This window comes from Sminthopsis crassicaudata, chromosome 3, assembly GCF_048593235.1.
Source record: "Sminthopsis crassicaudata isolate SCR6 chromosome 3, ASM4859323v1, whole genome shotgun sequence".
Lineage (NCBI taxonomy): Eukaryota > Metazoa > Chordata > Mammalia > Dasyuromorphia > Dasyuridae > Sminthopsis > Sminthopsis crassicaudata.
Genome location: NC_133619.1, coordinates 427,755,746 through 427,768,209, shown reverse-complemented (window position 1 = coordinate 427,768,209; position 12,464 = coordinate 427,755,746). Strand labels below are relative to the sequence as shown.

The 12,464-nt window shown below is 33.9% G+C and overlaps 1 protein-coding gene across 11 annotated transcripts in view; it reads right to left on the bottom strand.

Moving 5' to 3' along the window:
• Positions 1-12,464, bottom strand: part of PDE1A (phosphodiesterase 1A) — a 461,201-nt gene that overhangs the window by 46,433 nt on the left and 402,304 nt on the right. The window lies entirely within an intron of this gene.

The following is a 12,464-nucleotide window of genomic DNA, read 5'->3' as shown; positions in this document are numbered from 1 at the left end:
AATTGGGAAATATTTTTAAAAATAAAAATAAAACAAAAAATTTGCTTGATTGATCCAGTACTATCCTTATTTTCCAAATGGAAAAAAAAAATTTCTGTGTAGTTATAGTATCCTCAAGTTAAGTCAAAAGAAAGTGTTTTGTTCCAGGCATTGTGCTAAATTCTGGGAAAGCTTTTGACTTTAAGGTGCTTATATTCTAATGAGGAAAAAACATAAAGGGAATTAGAAAAGGAGCACTTGAAGGCAGAGAGTTCTGGGGCATGACAGAAAGGCTGAAGAATCAGTGGTACAGCCTGTAAATGAATATAAACTTGTTTCAAATCATACAGCTACTTAATGAATAAATGAGAGCTTCACAAAATCATATAATTGAGAAAATTAGGAAGATTCATATTCCTGAGTTCAAATTTGGCTATAGGCATTTAGTAGCTGGATGACCCCAGGCAAGTCACTTAACTCTATTTGCCTTAGTTCCTCATTCATAAAATTAGCTAGAAAAGGAAATGGCAAACCAGTACCTTTCCCAAGAAAACCCCAAAAACAATTATAAAAAATAGGACACTAGTAAAACAGCTGAAAAACAAAAAGCAAACATGGAGATCATCTAGTTCAAATCCCTTGATTTTATAGCTGGAGAGATTGAAGCTTTGAGACAGGGGATTAATTACTCAAGTCACAAGATCATTACATGGCTGAACTAGGATTCAAACCCAAGTTCTCTAATGCTAAATCAATGAATCTTACCATGACTATTAGATGTTTTTATGTAACTTAAATATGTAGAGAACATATATATATATACATATATATGTACATATATCTATATAATGCATGATTTTTAAATGATTCTATAATTTACATACATATATAATGATTTTTAAAAAATTTGTGCAAGTGATTCATTTTGGACTTGTTTAATAATAAATCCCATGCTTCTAGACAGTTTTTCACTTATGAATTAAAAGGTACTTTTAAAGTATTAAAAATTAATGAAGATGGGCAAAGGACAGGAGAAAAAAGTAATGATGACCATTTTAAAGACTGCTTTATTGTACAATATCTTTGGCTCAGCAATGTCACTAGTAGGTCCATATGCTATAAAACGGTAAGAGGAAAATAATCTACATGTACACAAATAATGATAGCAGCTCTTTTTGTAGTAGCAAAGGAATGAATTCTTAAGTGGGTGTCTAGTAAAAGAATACTCTTGTGTCATAAGAAATAATGAAAGGAATGATTTTTAGTGAAAACTGAGAAGACCTGTATGATATAATTATGTGAATAGAAGAAGGATTTATCCAATAAGAACAACACTGTTAAATGACTTTGAAAGACTTAGGAATGATGATCAATGACTAGAGAATTTCTGATTGAAGCATGTTACTTCCTGATAGATAGGTGATATTAACGCAGGGTGTAAAATGAGATACATTATTTTAGATGTGACCAATTTGGGAGGGGGTTATTTTGCATGACTATAAGTATATGTTACAAGGATTTTTTTTTTTTTTCAATAGCAAGGAAGGGTAGGAGGGAAAGAAAATTGACTTTTATGCATTTTATGCATTGAAAAAGCATTTTTTAAATATGGATAGGCCAAAGCCAGTTCACTTTTAGTTTTCCTTCTGTGAGGGAAGCAATTTTATTTATGACTTTTACACTGAGAGGAAAAAAAGAAGACAAAGTATGTAAAGATAATTCAGATAAGTGAAGAGAGATTTCACTAGATGGAGTCGCTATGGAAGGAAGATCTGGACTTCCTTGATCCTATGTTTGTTCGCTTTTTAAAATGCAAGGTTAGTAATAAAATGCAAAACTACAGGATGTTGTTTTTGTTTTTTTCCCCCAATGTCTCTAACTTCTCTAGGATTTGGGGCCCCAGGGTTGAAACAGCTATTTCACATGATATATTGCATTGGTATCATGATAAATAATTGATGAGCTTATTTGTGATCACTGTCTGGCGAATTGAACCATTTAAAAGCCCAAAGTAGTGTTAGCATTGATTTGTAAGCTCAGTAATTGTGTCTATTGATCAGATGAGAAAATATGCCATAAATCTTTCTACTGAATTATGCTTGCAGATATAGCCTCCTTATGGGCATAATATGATGATAGGGTGAGGGGGGAGGAACATACATTCAAAAACATGCATACACACACACAAATAACACTAGTTTTGAATATAAATAGCCAGCTTGGAGAATACCTTTTTGGAGGATTTTTTTCCCAAAAATTATTGCTTTAAGTAAAGAGATTTTCCAAGTATGATTGAAAGTTGAAAAGGGATTTTTGAGGTTATTTAGTTCAAGCCCTTCATTTTATTTTTAAAGAAAGTTAAGTCCCAGGAATGAATGATCTATCTGCCCAATATTACCTAGTGGTAGGATTGGGATTTGAACCCTGGTTTGGGGGCTCAATCTATTGGGCTCATCTAGTTTTCCTATTGTATGATCATAGAATTTATTTTTTTAAGTTTTCCAGAGTTTTTAAATTATTAAAGCATATTTTCCCACTAAATATAATTTATTATGCCATTTTATATAATAAAAATCCTGAGTTTCAGGATCAAGTCTATTGTGTATAGTACAGAACAGATTTGTCTATTGTGTTCTGGACTTAACCTGAATTAGTTGAACTTAATTGATTTGGTCATATTTTATTCTTCAGATAATTTTGTTTTGTTGAAGTCATTTACTTCGTTTATGTTTCATATAAAGTTCAATTTTAGTGATAGTCTTTTTTGATCTTTTTATAAAAAGGTCTTTGCTGTTTGATAAACAGTTAACCTGTGTTCCTTAATAAGTTTTTGAAAGGTAAAAATCAATCAAATCATAGAATCATAGAAATTCAGAGTTCAAGTAGGCTGTGGCTTTCAACTAGTCCACCTGTCTTGTTTTAGAAATCAGAAGACCACATACTAGAGAGGGAGAGTTATTTATATAAAGACACACAGCTGGTTAGTGGCAAAGTTGCCACTTTTGTTGCCATTCTAGTGCTACTGTTTCAAAGAAGGGAGTTAAAAAAAAAAACTTTTTAAAAATGAGGATTCTGGGAAAATGGAGGATGAGGTCAGTAATCAAGCTGTCCATTTTTCTCCCATGAATAGAATGAATTTGCACCTCAGGGTGAACACAAACTGATGAAAAATCAAGAAGATTTGGAGCAGAACAGGGGTCCTCCTGGTACTGTCCAAGAAGACCAAAAGAAAGACCCCAGACAGAGATTAATCATTGTGAAGGGCAAACACCTCCTGGTCAGCTCCATAGAAACACCCAGTGGGGATCCTTGGGGGTAGCTGGGTTTGGCTGGAGTCTCAGCAGGAACCACAGACATTTCCACCTCTTGGGGATAGCTTATGGAGTCCTGGTCTGAATCCAAGAAAAGCTGAGTGAATTTGGGCTGACAGGAACACCAGGCCCAGCTGTGCTGCTGAGACCCTGGGTAAGAAGGGAGCAGCACAACTGGTGAGTGCAGAAGCAGCAGGGCAGGCTGCCAGCACTTACAGGAAGCCTTTGGCTTGGGGTTCCAAATCAGAAGAGAGAGCTGAGGTGAAGCGAGAGGCACCATTCTCCCACCCCACAATTAGGGGGGCTTATAGTAATACTTCTCATTAAAAAAAAAAAAATGAACTGGGAAAGAAAAAAGAATCCAACCATAGAAACTTATAATGGGAACAAGGAAGACCAGGGCTCATCTTCCGAGGACACTGAAGTAAAAACAAAACAAAAACTAACAAAACAAAACAAATAAACAAACAAAAAGCTTCTTCTTTCTCAAAGAGTAATTAATGCTAAATGGCTCCCAGTTGGGAGAGAATTTATAGAAAGACTCAAAAAAGAATTTAAAAATCAAAAGAAAGATATTAAGGAAAAAATAAAAATAAATAAATAAAAAACATCCAAGAAAAACAAAAAGACTGTGAAAAAGAAGTTAACCAACTAGAAGAGGAGATATAGACTCTTAATATAATAGTCCTGAAAATTTGAACTGGACAAGAGGAAGCCAGTGAAAATATAAGATTCTAAGAAACAACAAAACAAAATATAAGGAATGAAAAATTAGAATAGAATATGAAATAAAAGAAAAACAACAGATTTGGAGAACACATGTCTCTTATAAGATATATTGTAAAAATAGACTTCTTTTTCAGATAAGAGTTAGTATTTATAGCAAATGAAAACCTTTCTAGTTCTTTATTTTGTTTGTTTTGTTTTTGTTTGCTTTTGACAGGCTTATGACAGGAATGCTGTAGTTTTAGCAAAACTTTCGAATAGGTATATATTCCTAGAGAAGATGGAGAAATTTGATCAGAGAGGTACATGAATATGTGAAAACCCTCATTTGGGGTTCATTTGGACCCCTATTTTATTCTAATCAGTATTCTAATAAATTAGATATTTTACAAAAATCATATAGGGATAATTTAATAAAATAGGTTCTTAGAGTAGGCCTTTAAAATATGTCTCAAAATTTAATTTTAATGTAATGTTCATTACTTGTTTATCAGTTATGAAGCTTACTTGTACAATCACAAGAATGCTGAAAAAGATATCTTCATACTGTTTTACTCAAATTCCATGTCCAAACCTAGCATGGCACAAGTGATTCAATTACTTGGGAAGTTCCCCAATTTATTTTTGTACCTTCAGACCATTTTCTCTTGTTCAACATGAGCAGGTGACTGTCTTATGACCACCTTATGACTACTTAAGTAAGTGTAGATGCCCTTTGCATGGCCCAAACAGAGACACACACCCTTTTCTCCCTGCTGATATACCATTTTTTAGTTGATTTTTCATTTTTGGCTCCTGGAGCAAGGTCTATCAACCAACAGGGTTCTGTATTCTGTTTTGCCTTTCTAGAGTATTCAAGTATTAAATCTGGTATCAAGCCTTATAAAAATAAGGACCTGGAAGAAGGGAATATCTCATATTGTGAAGATTTGATGTCTACTTCATTAGAAGGGATTATGGAGCCTTTAATAAAGTGTCCTTAGTTTAAAGTTCTGCCTTACAGATTGGGCAGTTATAATCCCCCAAATTGAGAACTTGCTTTTTGTACTCCAATAGTTAGCAATTATTCAGTGCCAACATACCAGAAGGTTTCTAGTGAAATATCCAGCAATCATTGATTCACCTTGTATTTGATTTTTTTTTCATCAATTGCTTTAATAAAGGCATAAATAACACACTGATCGAATTGTAAATGACATATTAGACCATATCATCACTATATAATATCTGCATCATATTTGGGCCCCTCAAAAGGTTCTAAAATAGATATGGAGAATTATTTCCACAGCAAAATAACTAATAAAACATGTTAACCATTTCAAGCATCACTACTGTCATTCTCCATTCATATCTGTCCCCTTTTGAAAGGTAGAATAATTTTCATTACAATTTCACTGAGGTAGCAGATTATCAGGATTTCAAGATATTAATTAAACACCAAATTAAAATCCCATAAGTTTGGTCATTATGATAACTGTAAAATGAATTCCTTAGAGTCCTAAAAATATGTCACTAATCCCAGAGTGGGGAAAAATTGGAGTCCCTTAAGTTACAGAATATTGAACTCCTGGGCCATCAATTATATATATAAGACTTGGCCTTTTTTTCTTAAGAGAAAGAATGATTTCATTCAATAAGTTTAATGTTAAGATACTACTGGAACAACTGCCTATGTGGTATGTAAACACATTTCTTAAGGATAAGGGGCCTTTTCAAGAAGGAAAAAAATGCTTCTTTTTTATGTTATTTGCTTTAAATCAACATTCTTTACCATGATCAGAAATGGAAATATCAATGATAGAGCCCTTATATTATCTGCTCATGATAAGTTCATTAACTCAAAACATTTATTGAATATCACCTCTATATAACATGGTCTCTATCTCTATGGGATTTATATCCTCATGGGGTTGTCATTATGTATATGGGTAACTATGAGACAGAATGGGAAAACTTTTTTTAAAAATCAAACCCCTCCCCCCTGCTATGAGAAAGAGAGACAGAGACAAAGACAGAGACAGAGATTCACTTTTGTTTTGGGGGAGAGACCTCTGAATTTCACTTCTACCAACATGGTAACTTTATTGTATATAGTCACTTATTATCTAATTTTCACTAGGTCAGTGTCATTCATTGGTCACTGAGATGATATTTAGTCCACCATCCCACTCTATAAGATTTGATAATAATGTGGGAAGATGGATTAAATCTACAGAGAAGGAAGGATAGTATACTTTTGTGTATCCAGGAAAATGTAGTAACCAAAGCATCAGAATGGGAAAAAAGATTTATACAGGAAACTCATCCAGCATTTCATATTTATGCTATGAGCATTTTGTATTTGTTACATTTGATCCTCTCAGTCCCAAGAGCCATCTAGTAATTTTGCTATTATTTCAAAGTGAACAATTGTTACAAAGTGAGCTAAAGGACTGAGAAGAGCCTGACATACTGAAAGAGTATGTCTCTATGGCATGCCTAAATTGACTACATGGATTCCAATTAGAGTCTGCCAAGAGACCTTAGTCTCAATCCTCACTGGAATTTATCATCCTCTATCTTTCTTCCCTTCCTCAGAGAAATGCCTTGAAAAAGATGCTTGAATTTTGGTTCTTCACCTATCTGTTTGATCACTCCTTTTTTGTCTTATTTGCTAGTATATCATGATCTGACATGGGATGTACCCAAGGCCCTCTTTTTTGCCTTGATGATCTCATTAATTATTGAGGGTTTAATCATCATCTCTTTGAAGATGTCTTCCAAATCTATATATTGATACTAACTTTTCTCCTGAGCTCCAATTCTATAATACTAACTACCTTGTTGGACATTTTGAATTAGGAGGCTCATAGGCATTTCAAACTCAACATGTTCAAGACAGAATTTTAAAAATTCCTCTTTTGAGCTCCCCCATTCTTCTCAAAATTGCAACTGTTTTTCTAATTACTCAGGTTTACAACTTCAGTGTTATCCTCATTTCTATAAACAAACTCACCTAACATATCCAAATGATGGTTAGAATTCTACTTTCATTACATTTCTTGCACTTGCTCTTGTCTTGTCATCCACAAATTCATCACCCCATTGAAGGACATATCACCTTTTACCTGGAGTATTATAGCTTCCTAATTGGTTTATCTGCCTCATTTTTCACTCTAATCCATCCTCAACTATTATGATTCTTACAAGGTACTAAGACAGTGGAATTGATAGAGACAATAATTATCTAATTTAGCATGGTTCAGTATGATTGATCTGATCCTATAAAGAGATGTTATGGGCCAGAACTTGAAATAAGGTACTAAGTGGAATTGAGGAGACAATGATTAAATCTAATTTAGCATTGATTTAATCCTACAACAAATAATGGTTTCCTAGTGATATAATGATTGGAGTATACTCAGTGCACAACATATAAGCAAGAAGCTCTCAGGGCCAGATTCAGAAGCCCACAAGCCCACTCTCAGAGGCACAGACAGATTCATTCCAACTTCCATCTTTGTGCTGTCTGGAAGCTGAAGCTGGCAGAGGCAAAGGACTAGCTGCAAGAGCTCTCTGGAACAAGGAGAGAGATAGGCCTCTAAGAAAGCTAACTGAGCCCCAGGAAGGAGATAAGACTTAAAAGGAAACAATAAAGGATTTGGAATTTAACTTCTGGCTGCATTTGAGGTGATTATTGAACTGAACTGGAAGGAAGGCTGCCTCCAGAAGCCCCCCAAGAAACCTACTCTCAGAGAACAATATATTTTAGAGAAGAGAATATTACACTCAACCAAGTTGCCAAAGTGATTTTTCTAAACAACAGGTCTGACTTTATCATCCCCCTCTAATAAAATCTGATAACTTCCCATCAAGTCTAAGATCAAAAATAAATCTTCTGATTAGCAATTAAAGACTTTTGAAGTCTACCCCCAAGTTACCTTCCCAGCTCACACAAGACTCCTCTTCATGTATTCTAAGATCCAGGCAAAAGAGCCTTCTTGATTTTGCTTATAGTCAACACTATCTTCTCATCCCTATGTTTTTGCTTTATCTATTCTGGATATCAAGAATGTACTACCCTCCTAAACCTCTGTCTTTAAAAATCCTTAGTTTTCTAAGCCTTAACTCAAGCATTACCTTATACATGAATCCTTTTCTAATCCCTTCCCTTTTATTTATTACATACAGACATATTTAATATATACATGTGTATATATATACGTGATTGGGTCCAATTCAGGAAATCCCATATTTTTGAAGTCCATAAGCTTATTAATAAAGCTCTCTGGGAGATAGCATTACATTTACAGAATAGGCACACCAAATCTATGAAGCTGTCTTAAAGTCATTTTGCAGTCATATTAATACAGTATAAACAATGAAGCACCAATTAGAAATTTTAACACTCTATGTAAAGGAGAACAGAGGCTCTCACATCCTAAAGTCAAGATTATTCACTAACAAATCAACTAACAATATATTGCTCACTCTGGCATGAATCCTCAATCAGGTGACATATTTATAGATCACTCTGGTTGGGTGAGATACTATTAGTGCCACATTAGAAGAAATCTCTCTCCACGAGGAGTATGGGAAACTTCATCATGAAATGGTTGTATCCCAGGACAAGAGGGGATGAACTTCTCTCAGATTTCCAAGGAAATTATGTGTGCTTTGTGGCCTTTTTCTAGCCTTAAGCAATATTCATTCTCTTGAAGGGAGGAAGGCCAATTTATTCCCCACTCCATGTAGGTATCCCTGGCCTAGTTGAGTTCATTATGATTCTAATAACTATACCCCATCCTAATGCTGCAAAATTCTGTTGTAATTTTTTTTTTTTTTTGCTAGTTGACCACTTTTGACATAGTTTGTGTGAAAATAATGACCTCTATAATAATAACACTATCCCTTGTAAAAGTGATTCATAGAACCAATTAATAATGTTTAATGGGGGTGGGAGATGACAATGTAGGTCAGCAAATTTCAAACTTTACAGATTTCCCCCACAAACAGAAAAAAATTTCACTTTAATGTGAACAGACTGGTTAAAAACCAAGAAGACTTGGGGCAGAGCAGTGGTCCTCCTGCGACACCCCAAGAAGATTTAAAGAAAGTCCCAAGCCAGAGATTAAGCAGTGGGAAGTGCAAACATCTCCAGGTTAGCTCTGTATGGCTAACTGGGTTTGAAGTGAGCTTCAGCCTGAACTCAGGAACTTAGACCTCCCAGGCAGCTGGAGAAGTCCGTGGTCTTAATCCTGGAAGACTGCATGAACCTTGGCTGATTAGGAATGACAAGCCCAGCTGTGCTGATGAGACTCAGTGCTGGGTGAGAAGGAGCAAGCACACATATGGAATTAAAAGCAGTGGGTATTTGCAGGAGGGGAGAGGTTTTGGTTTGGGGTTCCAGGTCAGAGCAGAGAGCTGAAGTGAAGCTAGTGGCACCAATCCTCCACCCCGGCATTGCTTATACTAGTATATTTCTAATTTTAAAAAAATGAACCAGCAAAGAAGAATGAACTCAATCTATAGAAACTTACTATTGGAATAGGACAGATAACGGTTCATCTTCAGAGGAGGACACTGAAGTAAAAAAAGCTTCTTTTAATCCAAAGAGTAATGTTAAATGGCTCCCTGCCCAGAGAGAATTTACAGAACTCAAAAAAATACTTTAAAAATCAAATGAGAAAGACTGAGGAAAAAACAAACAAACAAACAAAAAAAATCCAAAAAACCCAAGAAGATTATGAAAAAAAAAAAAAAAAAAAAAGCTAACCAGCTGGAAAAGGAGATAGAATTTTAAAGAAGAAAATAATTCTTTGAAAATTCAAACTGGACAAGGGGATTCCAGTGATGCAATAAGAGTCTGAGAAATAACAAAACAAAATATAAAGAATAGAAAAATAGAACAGAATGTGAAATATCTTATTTAAAAAATGGATCCAGAAGAGAAAATATAAAAATAATTGGAAAATTAAAAACTGTTAGCAAAAAAAGAACCTTGACACAATGATGCAAGAAATAATCCAAGAAAATTCAATGATAGAATAGGAGGGGAAAGTAGAAATAGAAAAAAAAATTAATCACCACCTCAAAGAGATACTTTGTGGAAAAGAGATAGGAACATTATTGCAAAATTTCAAAAAACCCAGATCAAAGAGAAAGTTTTGCAAGAAACAAGGGGAAAAAGCAATTCAAATATACTATAGCTTCAATTACAATTGTACAGGACTTAGCAGTCACAGTAAAAGATCAGTGGTCCTAGAATCATATACACTAGCTATCAAAAGAATTGGGTCTGTGGCCAAAATATCATATCCAGCAAAATTATTCATAATATTGAATGAAAAAATGGACATTCAATAAATTTTCAGATTTTCAAGAAATTGCCTCAATCAAGTCTGAACTTAATAGAAAATTTAACATATATGAGCCAATATCAAAGTTTAATTTCAAGGAACTTCACATGGACATATTGCTTATGTTTTTTAACATGGAAATGTATACCACATTTTTAAGATTAACATCAGTTATTGGGCAGTTCAAAAGAAAGATCCAGGCAAAGGTGAATATGATCTGACTCTAAAAAGCAAAATTATTTAAGAAAAGGTAAAAATAGGATTTATAAAAGCAAGTTATAGAGGAAGAACAGACACAGAGGTATTAGAGGGAAGAGGAGGACTCATAGTTCTGAAAACCTATTCATATCAGGAATGTGAGTTAATTAGGCTTAGGCAACACTACATAAATACCATGGAGGGCATAGCACCCTCCACAATCTATAAAGAAATAAGAGGAGAGAAAAGAAGGAGGAGAATAGGATAATGTGAAATATACAAGGATGTAGAAATTTGTGACAGTGGGACAAGGTGTATAGATTAATAGGCATGGGATAAGGGATAAGGTGGGCATTCTTCACAATCCATAAAGAAATAATAGGATAATGTGAAGTATAGAAGAATGTGTAGAGAGAATGGTTGTGGATTCTAGTTATGTATATTAATGGGAAAGGGATAAAGGGTGGGAGGAAAAGATAGCATATGATTATGTGGTCTCCAGAAGGATATTTATATTAATTGGAGTGGGATAAAGGTATATAGATTAATGGGAATGAGATAAAGAGGAAAGAAAAAGGTAGGGGAAGAAGATAAAGGAGGGATACAATCCATAAAGAAATAATAGGATAATGTGAAGTATAGAAGAATGTGTAGAGAGAATGGTTGTGGATTCTAGTTATGTATATTAATGGGAAAGGGATAAAGGGTGGGAGGAAAAGATAGCATATGATTATGTGGTCTCCAGAAGGATATTTATATTAATTGGAGTGGGATAAAGGTATATAGATTAATGGGAATGAGATAAAGAGGAAAGAAAAAGGTAGGGGAAGAAGATAAAGGAGGGATCCATGTGTAGGAGGAGATTAAGTAATAGCAAGGCAAATTAAGAAGCAGAATTAAAGTAGAAGAGTTAAGAGGGATAGGAAATAAAGAGATTTATAGAAAGATTACAACAAGAATCTGAAGTAGAATTTATTAGAAAAAAAGGGTTATTAATCATTAATCTCAGACAAAGTAAAAGTCAACAATTTAATTATAGGACAGTCATACATATTAATATTGTTTTAGCTACATGTTACTTATAGGTAAATGCATACATATATGTGTATATCATAGTATCTGTGGGTATTTATACATGTAAGTCCGTATGCATATGTGTATGGGGCTGTGTATGGCTGTGAATTATATATGTGTGATTTCATATGTATGTATGTATGAATATGTGTATATGTGTATGCATATGTAAATGTTTGTGCTTAACTGTTGCCTGCCTGGAAAGAGGGGAGGGGGAAATAAAGGGGAGAAAAACAATAAAGTAAAAATGCACAGCAGAGAACAAAATAATAACCTACAAGATAGCAAAGAAGAGATGGATATTCATGAATATAATTTTTTTATTATTATTTATGCTTCCTTGAAATAGAAATTTAATGTTATATATTTTGAATCCTCCCTAGTGTTCTGCTGGGCACATGACAATGTTTTCTTTTTAAATTTTCCTTTTCTGTCTTTCTTTTTTCTATTCTGTTTTTCTTATTTTGTATTTAGTTCAATAAATACATTTTAAAAACCAAACAAATAATATTTATTGGAGCATGTTTGTCAATAATCATCACAATATTTAGAAATGTTTAGTCCTTTTTAACAAATTAAGTTCTCATCATTCCTTTACAAATTTAGTTCTTTGGTGCTTCTTGGTAAAGAACATTATAATTTAATATTAAGCAGAATAAAATCATCATTGTATCAGAAAATTTCTCCCTACCCTTGGAAAGCAATTAAGTATTTTCTTATAGCTACCTCCAAATAATGAATTGATAAACAGGTTTCTCTATTATTCACTTTTCAACCTGGTGATGGTTCCTGAAATGCCACCCTTCTCATTGCTGTATGCTCCTAGCAGAATCCCAAA